This window comes from Bos taurus, chromosome 15, assembly GCF_002263795.3.
Source record: "Bos taurus isolate L1 Dominette 01449 registration number 42190680 breed Hereford chromosome 15, ARS-UCD2.0, whole genome shotgun sequence".
NCBI classification, from domain to species: domain Eukaryota; kingdom Metazoa; phylum Chordata; class Mammalia; order Artiodactyla; family Bovidae; genus Bos; species Bos taurus.
This window is the reverse complement of record NC_037342.1, coordinates 71473663-71487549: the sequence shown is the minus strand read 5'-3', so window position 1 is coordinate 71487549 and position 13887 is coordinate 71473663. Positions and strand designations below refer to the sequence as shown.

At 41.0% G+C, this 13887-nt stretch overlaps 1 protein-coding gene and 1 long non-coding RNA gene across 3 annotated transcripts in view; one reads left to right on the top strand and one right to left on the bottom strand.

Annotated features, from left to right (window-relative positions):
- Nucleotides 1–13887, top strand: part of LRRC4C (leucine rich repeat containing 4C) — a 1420098-nt gene that overhangs the window by 330470 nt on the left and 1075741 nt on the right. The gene's annotated exons all lie outside the window — the stretch shown is intronic.
- Nucleotides 9607–12259, bottom strand: LOC132342291 (uncharacterized). Its single transcript, XR_009490606.1, has 2 exons — nucleotides 12114–12259; nucleotides 9607–10036 (listed from the first exon to the last, which is right to left on the bottom strand). It is a non-coding gene; the product is annotated as an uncharacterized lncRNA (long non-coding RNA).

The window sequence follows — 13887 nt, the reverse complement described above, 5'->3', positions numbered from 1 at the left end:
TGCTTTCAGTGTTGAAGAGAATTTATTTTTAATTTAAAAAATCATGCCAATTTTTTTCAACATATATGATGATATATAATAGACCAAACTGAATTATGGTAAATAAAATATTATACAGCTAAGTATTCTAACTAGAGAGTATGCCTCAAATTCTCTTACAATATACTCTCTTAATATTTGCTTTTATTCTGTATTCCTGGGCAGTTATAGATTTGCCCTGTGGGGCAGATATGTGACTGGGTGATAGAATTATAGCGAAGTCTCTGATATTTTAAAATACCAGTGGGCTCCTCTGAATTGGTGTGCAAATACATTTGAATGAGCTAAATGGCTTCACTGGTGGCTCGGTGCTAAAGACTTTTCGTGCAGTGCAGGAGACATGGGAGACATGGGTTTGATGCCTAAGTTGGGAAGGTGCCCTGGAGGAGGAAATGGCAATCCACTCCAGTATTTTTGATCCCATGGACAGAGGAGCCTGGCAGGATATAGTCCATGAGATTGCAAGAGTTGGACAAGACTGAGTGACTGAGCACATACACATGCACAGACCTTATGAACTAGTCATGAGATATAACTCTTTGAAGAAAAGCCAGACTCAGCAATGATCTAGGCTGTGCTTTAATTTAAGACTCTTCTTGCTGATTTCTTGCCTTCAGTGCTGGAAAGAAGTTAAGATATAAGGAGTAATGGTGTAAGGGATACATGGAAATTTTTTATTAATCTGGAGATATTATGAGGATATTTATAAACAGGGATTGGAAAACTTTTGAGAAAAATTTTTTTAAGGCAATCTAGATTTGATTTAACTTTTATTCTTATACTCTGTGTAACTCTGAGCAAATTAATATCTCAGAGTTCCTTATTTGTAAAATAGAGGTAATAAAACTACTTCTTAATATCCTCATGAAGATGAGTGTTCATGTATGTGAAGTACCAGGCTAGAGCATCTTACATGGAACAAGTATGTCAGGGTTACATATGCTCAAACAGTGCTCTGGGATTTGTAGTAAAGGAAGTAATTTAATTTTTATGAGCTATTGACTTTTGGGCCTAAACTGAGATTTCCATGCTGCAGACAACTGCTGGAAGACATTTCTGCCAATGGTTTCACCATGACCTACCTCTACTGAACAGTAGCCAATGGAAAATAAATCTTAGAGATTTTCTTAGGCATTTCCGTTCTGAAACTAAACAGCTTAGATGTATAGTTGAGTATCCCCTGAATCTTCTAAACATGTTAAATTTGAATTCATGTACTCCTGGATTAAATGGCAGCCCATTGCAAGGGTTGTCATACATACATACATTAGTCATTAGGTTGATGATGGTTCCCAAAGTCAAAGTTATGATGAAGCTGATATTGGAGATTGGAAATAATAATTTTTAAATGGCAATTTTCCTGTTATACCAAACTGAGAGTGTCCACTGCATAAATTCAGCCATAAGTACTTACAGATGGAGAAAGGTAGCTTAACTTAATGGTGGAGAGCCTAGACTTTGGAAGCAGGCATCTTGGGTTAATTCTAGATTTTACTGTTCATCAGATATGGTAAGTTGTTAGCCAAGTTACTTAAACTCTATGTGCTTTTGACATTTTTTAAAGATAAAATGGTGTAGATTAAATTAGCTAAACTTGATCCCTGCATCAGGAAGATTCCCTGGAGTAGGAAATAGCAACCCACTCTAGTCAGAGGATGAGATCTTTGGAAGGTATCAGCAACTCAATGGACATGAGTTTGAGTAAACTCCGGGAGTTAGTGATGGACAGGAAGGCCTGACATGCTGCAGTCCATGGGGTCGCAAAGAGTCAGACATGACTGAGTGACTGAACTGAACCAGTATGCTTGCCTAGAAAATTCCATGGACAGAGGAACATGGCAGGTTACAGTCCATGGAGTCATAAAGAGTTGAACCTGACTGAGCATGTACCCTCACCTTTACCTTACTTCACTATGTGGAGACCTTAGAGTAGTACCTGTCATATAGGTGGTCAACACATGCTAACCATATAAGCATGTTGTCCACAGACTATAAACAATGACAGAATCATGATGGCCTGATGTCTGTGTCCCTTGGGGCCATTGTCCTAAGCACTGACCCACTGGTTTTGCATTTTTAAGGGGTAGTACATTTCTGTTATGTACAGTCATAGCTGAGAAATCATCTCCCGATGATTAGCTGGACAAATTACTGGAATCACCTCTCCAGATCTCATTCAGTACATAATTAGTGTTTATTTCAATTTTGCTATTCATTATGCAAATTCATCTCAGGCATACATCAAAACTGGGGAGTATGTGGCTTGTAAGTTTTTTTTTTTTTTTGGCAGTCACTGGAATGAAAGATGGGCAAATAGTAGGGCTCTTCTGTCCATGGGATTTTCCAGGCAAGAGTACTGGAGTGGGGTGCCATTGCCTTCTCCTAAATAGTAGGAAGCTTCTGCTAAAGTTTAATTTGGTGACACTACTTTGTATTTTGGCCAAAGTATCAGTACCATCACATTACTTTTATTATTACTGTTAATTAGATATGAGTGTCAGAAAAGTGTTTCCAGTTGTAGAGTTGATTAAGTGATGGAGCAGTTCCCCACAGTTTTGTTTAATCCAGGCTGTCCAAAACACGGAGTCAACACACCCCAGGGAAGAAGGGTATGCGTTAGGTGATAGAGTAAATATTTTCCACTTCCTGCTACATCATTTGATAATGAAATGTGCAGCTCTGCTGGCACTGGAGGCAGCCTGTCTTCTGTGCAAATGAATGAGATGTTCAGGTGCTTCATCGCAGTTGTTGTCCAAGAGGGAAAGCACCGTCAGCAGCCACCACCTGCTCAGAGCAATCAGCAGAAGAATGAACCTTCTGTGTTGGCTTGTAGTGCTGGGGAAGGATTTTGTTTTCAACCCAAGCACGACAACAGTTTTGCCAGTCAGTCAGTGTGCATGCATGCTCAGTCGTGTCCAACTCTTTGAGACCCCATGAACCGTAGTCTGCCAGACTCCCCGTCCATGGGATTTTCCAGGCAAGAATACGGGAGTGGGTTGCCATTTCCTCCTCCAGGGGATCCTCCCAGCCCACAGACTGAACCTGCGTCTTTTGTGTCTCCTGCATTGAGCAGGCAGATTCCTTATTAGCTTAACCAGCTGGGAAGCAACTTTGTACATTTGGCTTTTCGAAAGATCTAGTAAGGTTTGAGTGACATAAAGTGACATTGCTATGGATGTGTTTTAGTTACGTATTTTCTTTCAGAAACAAAGAAGTCTGTATCATCTATCTAACCAGTCCATCCTAAAGGAAATCAATCCTGAATATTCATTGGAAGCACTGACACTGAAGCTGAAGCTCCAATACTTTGGCCGCCTGATGTGAAGAGCCAACTCATTATAAAAGACCCTGATGTTAGGAAAGATTGAAGGCAGGAGGAGAAGCGGGCAAGAGAGGGTGAGACTGTTGGATGGCATTACCGATGCAATGGACACACATTTGAGTAAACTCTGGGAGATAGTGAAGAACAGGGAGGTCTGGCGTGCTGCAGTCCATGGGACTGCACAGAGACAGACACAACTTAGTGACTGAAAAACAACAACAGTTATCTATCTATCTATCCATTGAATCAAAATGTACTTCACTGGTTTTGCTGCATATCCATATAGTAATAAAAGTGATGGCATTGTAGTAGAATATATCAGGCTCTGAAGCCAATTGCTGATAGTCAGTTGATAACCTTTGGGCCTGATACTTAACCATACTAAGCTTCAGCATTTGGGGGGAGTAGGGGTATGTGTCATACTGGATATCATGTGGAGTTGTTAAGAATGAATTGTAGTTGTATCTGTTGAATGCCTAGCATAAGGTAAATGTCATACATATGTTGGTTTGCCCTCATTTATCTGACAGAATGTGGACCGTTTTCAATCAACTCAACTTGACAGATATATATGACCTCCCCACAACTGTGCTAGATCCTAGGCAAACAGTACCAGATAAGACAGACATGACTCAAGTCTTGTTTGGTTCACAAATTATTACAAAGAGGAAAGGAACACCTGCTTGGTGAGCCTATAGCTAGGGGACTCAAAGCCCAGTGTTCAGAAAGAGCCTCTTTGAAGCATTTTCATTCTGAGTTAGCCAATAAGAGGGATAGGGCTCAGAAAAGAGAGCATTTCTAGAAAAAGGCACAAATTCTAGGCCTTTCTGAGTGAATGAATTTATTGAAAATAAAAATCTAATTTTTATTTTATGGAAGCGTACCCCTCACCCATAACAAATTCCATATGCATTTTGCTGGACACTAAATGGCAACCCACTCCAGTGTTCTTGCCTGGAGAATCCCAGGGACGGGGAGCCTGGTGGACTCCCGTCTATGGGGTCGCACAGAGTCGGACACAACTGAAGCGACTTAACAGCAGCAGCAGCAAAGCATGAAATCTAGAGGTATGATTACAGGCGATTCTGTGACCAAGGCATGTATGTTATTTGAATCAGTAACACTGGTATGGTATACATGAATTATTTTTACTGTGCACTTGCTCATAAGAAACAGCAATACAGACTAGGAGAAAACATAGTTAAACACTTGTGACTTACCCATCAGGCTTTAAGGACAGCATAGATTTCTATGTTCCAGGCTCTGTGCTACACACTTTATATGCAACATTTCATTTCACTTTGAGAGGTAAGGACTATTACTTTGCTGGTTTTTAGGTAAAATAAATGGACACTTGATATCCATATATCATTTGTCCAAGATGACAAAGCTAGAACTGGATACAAAGTGAGAGAGACTTTAGAATCTTCATTGGTAACCATCAAGCTCTTCCAAACTACCAGACATAATGCTCCTCCAAGTTTGAGCTGAACTGAGCTGGATTAAATATGGCAGGAAGGGAAGGGCCATCATTTGGTTTCCATAGAAATTCCAAGTAACGCATGACACAGAGCTTGGGCGGTGGAGCAAGGAATTCAGAAGCTGCCTGACGTGGTACAAGTTATTGAAAGTCTCTGAGCCTCTGGTTCTTTTGAAGCCGCAGTATTAATAATGCTTATCCTCATCTGTAGGTTGTGAGGATGAAATAAGATATACTTTGTGTAACATGCTGAGGGTATTACTTAGCACAAATAAGTGTCACTTCCCAGATCTAGTCAACCATTTGAGTTTTTAGAAAAATCTGTGAGACCCTCCCCAGGGCCACATACCTGAATCATTAATAAAGCCATGGGACTTGTTTGAGGGGATTGTAGTGGAGGAAGACTTTTCCTTCATCCCTTCTTGGTTTTGTGGTTGGCCAGTCATCCCACTCCAGAATTCTTCCCTGGGAAATCCCATGGACAGAGGAGCCTGGCGGGCTACAGTCCTTGAGGTCTCTAGAGAGTCGGGTATAACTTAGGACTAAACAGCAACACCAACAAATAATTAAACTAGCACCAGATATATTGATAAGAGAAAAAACATTTAAATGTTATATACACAGGCGCTCATGAAAGTTTGATACTCAGAGTGACCACAGATGGCAATTTTTATACCTTTTAGACAAAACATAAATTCATGAGGAACTGACCAAAGAAATTTGAATTTGGGGCAGTAAATGAGTAAAGAAGTAACAGGTTTGTGGACACATCCCTCTCAGCCTCCTGGCACACGGAGAGTACCTTACATATGAGAGATTGATTTTCTTTCTTCAAGGGGACAGAGGAGGTTGAAAGTGTCCTTCTTGTAACAACTGCTTCTTAAGTCAATTTAATTCAAAATAATCAATATGTCAGAGTTCCTTATTTGGGAGCGGCTTGTCCTGAACCCCGTCAGGATTCAGTAAATAATAAACCTCTTCCTTGCCTAAGTTCTAGACTGAGAAATAAGTCAAAAATAAAAGAAAATACTAAGGCCTGTGGAAGAATGAATAATTTCTTCACTGGTAGTAAAGACAAGATTAGCAAACATGTTTTAGTCTGAAAGCCCAACAGGCAGTACTAACCCAACCCATACTGGACTGACTCAGTGTCCAGTCAAAGCCAGCGCTGGATGGGTAAGCTGACTGCAGAGGGTCAGAGAAATGCCTGCGCTCCGTGGCCCCTGCTCCCAAAGGGAAAAGACTAAAATATTCTATTCTTCCTCAGCCTGACAATCACGTAAGTCTCCTATCTCATGAGATGCTGAGCGGACAATGTAGGGAGGGGACAGGTCAAGAGAAGCTAAAGATATTGCCCTGACTTTCTATCCTGTAGTATCAGGAGCGAGGTGCTACTGTCCCCAGGTGAGACCTCAGAAGCCTCCAATGCTGAGACTTGAGTGACCTGTGCGGACTCCTCCCAGACAGATCCAGGCTCTGGCATGGGAACAGGAGTGTTGGGACTTCACTCTGCATTCGGGCTGCATCCTGGCTGAGTGCTGACACCCTAACAAGGGTGTGGCCCGTGGTGGTAACACTCAGGGTGTCTTGGTTCCAGGAAGCACCCACTGTCATCCCCTGGTAAGACCCTGACCTCAAGCTATCTTGTCCTGAGTGCCTTCATGCTGGGATTTGGGGTCTCAGGCTGGGCCACCTGGGTGGTGTGTTTGACTCTTGGTCTGCTCTGTGGTTCCTTGTCACCCCGAGCCTTTGACTTCTATAACCTCTAGACCTCAGATGCAAGTAGAGCAGGGTGCTGGTTCCATGACCAAGTCCCTGAGGTGGCAACCAAAGGCGCAGGCCTTCTGCTCTGGGTGCCCCCTTTTCTCTATGGACGTCTTTCTAACTATGAGAAGTGCTGTGGGGTGCTAGCCTGTCCCACGCCAGCCCCTCTGTCACTTCTGGCTCAGGAACCACCTGCAGACATGACAAGTGGGCTATTTCGGTCTGGCGCCTAATGGGGCTACCTGGTCGCTGCTGAGGACGGGCCCCCACAGTGACAGAGAAGGGCACTGTCCCCTGGGCTGAGTGATGGCCAGCAGCCATGGCGTGTCCCACACAAATCACACAGAAGGCGGCAGGTACAGGCAGTGTCTGATCAAAGCTCAGGCTGACAGTTACCTAAGAGTCAGCAGAAGTGGGTTTAGGGAACACAAACTGGCCTCGGTCTGGTGTCCTTACCAGGGTGAAAGGTGGTGGTTAATGTTAAGGATTTCTCTGACATTCAGGCAGCCCTGTTGGGCTGAAGATGTAGGACGTGATTACTCTAAATGATCAATTCCCTCTGCAACAGTGAAATGACTGGTTATTTTCTCTTACATGCACAAAGTAGTAATAGAGTTAGTTGCTCAGTCGTGTCCGACTCATTGCAATTCCACGGACTGTAGCCTGCCAGCCTCCTCTGTCCATGGGATTCTCCAGGCAAGAATACTGGAGTGGATTCCCATTCCCTTCTCCAGAGGATCTTCCTGACTCAGGAAGATGCATGGAAGATGTGCCATGTTACACTCCACACAAATCAAGAGTATGGGACACAGCTAGCGATCCAATGCAAATCAGTCTTTGACACAGTATTTCAAAAATGCTAGGCTGGACTGCCAGAATTTTTCAGAGATGACCCTCAGATCTTCATGGCCATGATTTTAGGTGAAAAGTATTTTACACGTGTTGGTTTCATCAAGATGCCTAAAGGAACCTTGTGAAGACAGAAGAGATATTTAATACTATTAGCATGGAAGAGTAGACAAAGGTCTCATTCAGTTCAGTTCAGTTGCTCAGTCGTGTCCGACTCTTTGCGACCCCATGAATCGCAGCACGCCAGGCCTCCCTGTCCATCACCAAGTCCCAGAGTTTACTCAGACTCACATCCATCGAGTCAGTGATGCCATCCAGCCATCTCATCCTCTGTTGTCCCCTTCTCCTCCTGCCAATCCCTCAGAGCATCAGAGTCTTTTCCAATAAGTCAACTCTTCGCATGAGGTGGCCAAAGTACTGGAGTTTCAGCTTTAGCATCATTCCTTCCAAAGAAATCCCAGGGCCGATCTCCTTCAGGATGGACTGGTTGGATCTCCTTGCAGTCCAAGGTCTCATTAAACATCCGGATTTAACAATATGCTCCTCAGAGAATCTTACATAACATATGTGTCAATATTACAATATTTTTCAAAGTTCTTTTAGTTACCTGTTCTACAGGATATAGCAATACTTAGGAAAACAAAAGTAAGCATGATTAAATCAATTCAGCCAATTTTTTGCCATAAGATTTCTCATAGTCTTTACTATGTTAATGTTTTAATGTTATATTTAATATAAAAATTATGAAACACATGGTACAGTTTTGCTCTACAGGACTGCAGCTCCATTTAGCTGACCCATAGCATATGAAAACAATGTGTTTAAAATCATCCATTCTCCCTGCTCCTTACAAGTCAGTTCAAGGATGCTTTTATTTTCTCCATCTTAATTAACAGAAGCAAGTAGGTATTTTTTTCCAGGATATACCTGAGTCACCTTCAGCTCAGCTATTTGCTGCCTTCTCTTCCCAGTGCCATGTGGTGCTGATTATTCCTCAAAAAATAATAATTAATATATATTATATATAGTGACTATATATATATATATATATATATATATTTAAGTAAATGCAGTGCCCTTTTCTTTGGTTCTGAACTTGATATCTCTCTGCACCATGAGTTTTTCCTTGTCTGTATTCCCACAGCAATTTATATAAACATCTATCACAGCCTTAGCAAATTATGTGATAGTTGTTTAAGTGTCCATATTCTCTGTAAGAAAATGTATCCTGAAATCCTGAATGGGAAAAGACCTTGAATCATTATTTTTTATTTATTTTTACCATAGAGTCAGCCACCTGCACTATATTCAGTAATGTTTTTTTTTTTAAATTTTATTTTATTTTTAAACTTTACAATATTGTATTGGTTTTGCCAAATATCGAAATGAATCCACCACAGGTATACATGTGTTCCCCTTCAGTAATGTTTGTTAAATTGCTGAATAAAGTTAGGCATCCCATTCACATCTTTTCAAGCCTTTTAAAACTAACTGGAGAAAAATGAATGAATTCCCAGTTACATATGTGGCTGTTGCTCATCAGATCAGCAACTCAGAGGCAGAACAGAAATTTTTAATTCAGCTTGCTAAAAATGTTGAATAAATGGGTAAGTATCTCTATCAGGGAAACATACAAAAATCTTTGCTCCAATATATTTTTGTTTCTATTTTGAAAATTGCTATTATAAATGTATGTCAAGAAAACCACATAGAGGAAAATTTGAAAATTTTAGCTGTACAATTAATGAACAGAGAATATTCCAGAAAATATAGACACAATAATATTCAATTTATAAAACGAAAGTGTGCACACACAGAGATACAATAAAAAGTATATAAAACATCCAGGTAGAGGAAGGGAATTGAGAGGCTGAGAGAAGTGGTGAAAAGTGATGTGTGAGTCAAGCTTCCGTTTCTCCAGATTTTTCTCTTCCCCTTAGCACTGTGCAACAACAAGTATGTTCCCTTCTTCAACTCGCTCCTTTGCTTAATGGCCTTGCCCCTTCTGCTATCCAGCACAGCTCATAATGCAGCAACCTTGCTTTTAAGTCTAATATTTCTTTTCCATTAAATTTTTTTTTCATGCAGCCTTGTTCTTCTCTAATGGATAGGATCCATTTCTTAAGTATCTCAGAATATAATTTTTTGACACTTTGATGAATTTTTCTAATGTTTTAATTCAAAACAAAAACAAAATCTGTTTTAAATCAATGAAGAAGACTTACATCATTTCTAGTAAAATAAAAGTAATAAAGTTGCCTTGTGAGTTTTAATTTACATGACCTGCATCACCTAAAATTATTTTTCCCACATGTTTATCATTCAGTAGATCATAATTTTTGGGGGGTGTAATTACTTTGCAATATTGTGCTAGTTTCGGTTGTAGTCTTTCAGAATCTTCTATTTGCTCTGTGAAGTCTGAGGTCTTGCAGATCATGTATTTTTTCCCGTGCATTGAGTTTGATCATTTTCATGGTGTTATTCCACATTCTGATAATTCTAGATTGTCTCTCCATCTTTTGACTGGAAGATAACTGCTCTGATGCTGATGAACTGATTTGCCTTTGAGAGCGTTGGATGGCCTGAATGTGGGAGGGAGAAATGAAAGATAATGTTCATTCTGTGTGTGGGGGGGGGGTCCATTTTTATTCACATTTTCTTCTCCTCCCACACTCACTGCTCTTTGTTTTGTTGTTTAGTAGCTAAGTCATGTCTAATTCTTTGCAACCCCACAGACTACAGCACACCAGGCTCTTCTGTCCTCCACTATCTCCCGGAGTTTCCTCAAATTCATGTCCATTGAATCAGAGCTGTGATCTAACCATCTCATCCTTTGCCAAACCCTTCTCCTTTTGCCTTCAATCTTTCCTAACAGCAGAGTCTTCTCCAGTGGTCTTTGCATCATGTAGTCAAATGTCAGCCTCCCCTTTGTATACTTTCAGAAAGACTTCCAAATTCCTAACAAAGCTTCCAGATTTCTAAATAATGCAATATAGTCTGATACATAAGAATTTAAGCTATGGATTCAGGCTAATGGGGCAAGAATTGTAGATCTGTTGCTTACCAACTGCATCAACCTAAACAAGTCACCATTTTTTTTTTTTTTTCAGTGCCTCAGCTTCCTTACCTGTAATATTGGGAAAAAGTAATAGTATCCTTCTCATAGAATGGTTGTGGGAATTAAAGTGTTAACTCATGTAAATAGTGTCTAGCACACAGCAACCACTCACAAAAGGGTAGATGTTGTTATTTAAATCCTCTTAAGGAAAAACAAACAAATATAAAAAAAAAATTCTTCTTTTATTCAAAGGGATTTTAGAATTGGGCCTATTTGCTCAGGCTCAGGCCACTCGCTTGGGGCTGTTCTAATGTATTAATCTAATGTATTAATCCTCATTTTCTGGATATAGAACAGGGCGTGAATGTTTAAAAAAAATATCAAAGCCCAATGAGATGATTGAAGCAGGGTGCTTGTTTTCCTTCTGTTGAGATGATGATATTTCCTGCCCTGTGCTTACAGATGTCATAAACTGAAAGCTTTGCAAGATATACAAACTTTTGATACAAGATTATAGGAGCTCAGACATAATTTTTGTGTCTTCTGCCAATAGTAGAATAGTAGTAGCTTTAAGTAGTAGTTTTAAGAAGAGCAAATCCTGCTTAGGAAAACGTTGCAAGGTTAGGTATGGTCCTGATGCACAAATAGTACTTGTATTTAATGAATTTGATATGACTCTTCTTTGCTATCCAAGCAGCCTTTGTCATCTGTCTCCCTTATTTTTCTAATATCCTTCTATTCTGTAGGCCCTCTCTCTTCCTCCATTTCAATCAAACTGACATCTTAGCTGTTCTAGAAACCTGTTGTGCATCCTTCCTAAGGTCTTTTGCTTCTGTTCTTCTCCTGCTGGGAGCACACCCCGCCCCCAACCTACCCCCCAGGTATCTGCCTAGCTAATTACCCTGCCTCATTAAAACTTTGACTCCAATCTCACATTTGTCAATAAAGCTCAGCCTGATGACCCTCTTTAATGCTGCAACTGCTGCCTTTGAGTTCTTGCTATTTTCCTTGCCATACTTCTGCTTTACTCAAAAACCTATCACCTTATAACACACTAGATGATTCACTTATGTTTTTGAACGTTTATTATAATATGAGCTTCCCTTCTCCAGGGGTTCTTTCTGACCCAGGGATTGAACCCAGGTCTCTTGCATTGCAGGCAGATTCTTTACTGTCAGAGCCAACAGGAAAGCCCAGTAATATAAGCTCCACAAAAGGAAGACATCTGCTCTGTGGGTGAGGTACTCCTGGGGCCTAAAACAGTGCCTGGCCCTCAGTAAGCGTTCACTAAATCATCTTTTGCAAATGACTGAATGAACATATTGAACAACTCACAAATGCCATGTCTCAATTTTGTTTTAAACCTGTTGTGGAAAAAGGTACTCAATCAGTGTTGACAGTGGTGCCAACCCTACTATCACATTGTGAGATATTAAAGGGACTGAGCCATATTTGTTTATTTCTAATGAGTAAAATAATTTATTCCAGATCCAAACATACTGGCAAGAGCATTAGTGACATATGACAATTAAGGTGGTAGTAATACTGCTATTTGTGGTCAATTTCAGGGGGTCATGTTGGGTAATCACATGCTCTCTCACCTTAAAAATATCAGACCCTCCATCGTGCAATCCAGCAATGCTGGGCAGACATGCATGTGCTTTATTCCTTCTATTGCTGTGATCTTTTCTAACAAGTCTGTTTATTTTTGCTTTGCGTAGATGGATCTGTGGGTTTTACAAAGAGTCGATTCAGATCATTAAATCCTACACAAGGCTGAATAACCAAACAGAAAAATCTGTCCACAAAATGCTAAAATCCTTCCTCTGACTCAGAACCTTGCTTTTCTCAGTCTTTGAGTCATCACGTGGAAGATGGCTTTATTTGTTTAATTCCAGATTTATAGTGCCTTTTGCCTGAAATGGATGCATGCAAGGAGGAATAATTTATTGGGTGAGAAAGATCAGGCTTTAATTTTCAAAGCCATAAAAAGCTTAAATGGTTTTCTCAACTGAGGAGGAAAGAGAGAGAGTAAGATATTAGTTTTATTCTGTGTATTATAAGCAATGTGTGTGTGTGTGCGCTCAGTCCTGTTGGACTCTTTGTGACCTATGGACTATAACCTGCCAGGATCCTCTGTCCATGGAATTATCCAGACAAGAATTGGGTGCCATTTCCTCCTCCAGGGGAATCTTCCTGACCCAAGGATCAAACTCGCGTCTCCTGTACCTCCTGCATTGGCAGGTGGATTCTGTACCAGTGTGCCACCTGGGAACCCAACCAAAAGCAATGCCTAACAGGAAAATAGCAGGAGGAGGAAAGGGGAGAAGACGTTTCTGCAGAGGGCTTTAGCCACATGAGAAATGAGTATGCCCCATGCTGCAATGCTCCAAAAGCTCTGAGCTGATCAGAACCCATCATGTGAGGAGAGAAAACAAGGAACTTCTTTTTAGGAAAGCCATGGAGAGAGTCCAGAGAAGGCAATGGCACCCCACTCCAGTACTCTTGCCTGGAAAATCCCATGGACGGAGGAGCCTGGTGGGCTTCAGTCCATGGAGTTGCTAAGAGTCGGACACGACTGAGCGACTTCACTTTCACTTTTCACTTTCATGCATTGGAGAAGAAAATGGCAACCCACTCCAATATTCTTGCCTGGAGAATCTCAGGGATGGGGGAGCCTGGTGGGCTGCCATCTGTGGGGTCGCACAGAGTCAGACACGACTGAAGCGACTTAGCAGCAGCAGCAGCAGCATGGCGGGAGTCAAGGCTCTGCTTGAGTCATGCAGCCCTGTCAATCTTCATTCTCCTCCTTTAAGACCCCACAAGTGAACTAAATTAAAAATAACATTTACTGTGCAATGGCATGGCAAGATAAATGCCATCCCAATAAACATATAATCTATGTAAAATATGTTTTTGATAAAGGAACTTCCTTTGGACTCTCCTAGCTTCCTTTACAGTAAGCTTGCAACTCCTAAATTCATGGTGAACAGAACTTCTAAGACTATGACTGCCTGTGAAGTATATACTTAAAGGTCCATCCTATAAAGGTGTTGGGAACAAGCAAAAATTTCTTCAAGCAGTGGTTGGCAGGAGTGCAGGAACTACATTTCCAGGGCTTGCATTGCCTCAGAAGTAAAGCTCGGAAAGAAGACAAACATTCTTTATTTGCAACACAAAGTCACCACATTGGAATTGGCCATCAGGACAATCAAGAAACTCCATCAAGTAAAATGATTATTGCCACCCTTCTTACCCCACTGCAGTGTCCTCTTCCAGAACTACAGAACCACACTGCTCACCTGGCCTGAGCTCAGGGTAAGGCACTCAGTAGATGAGCCATTAAATATAAGCATGCCATTCAACCTAATTACT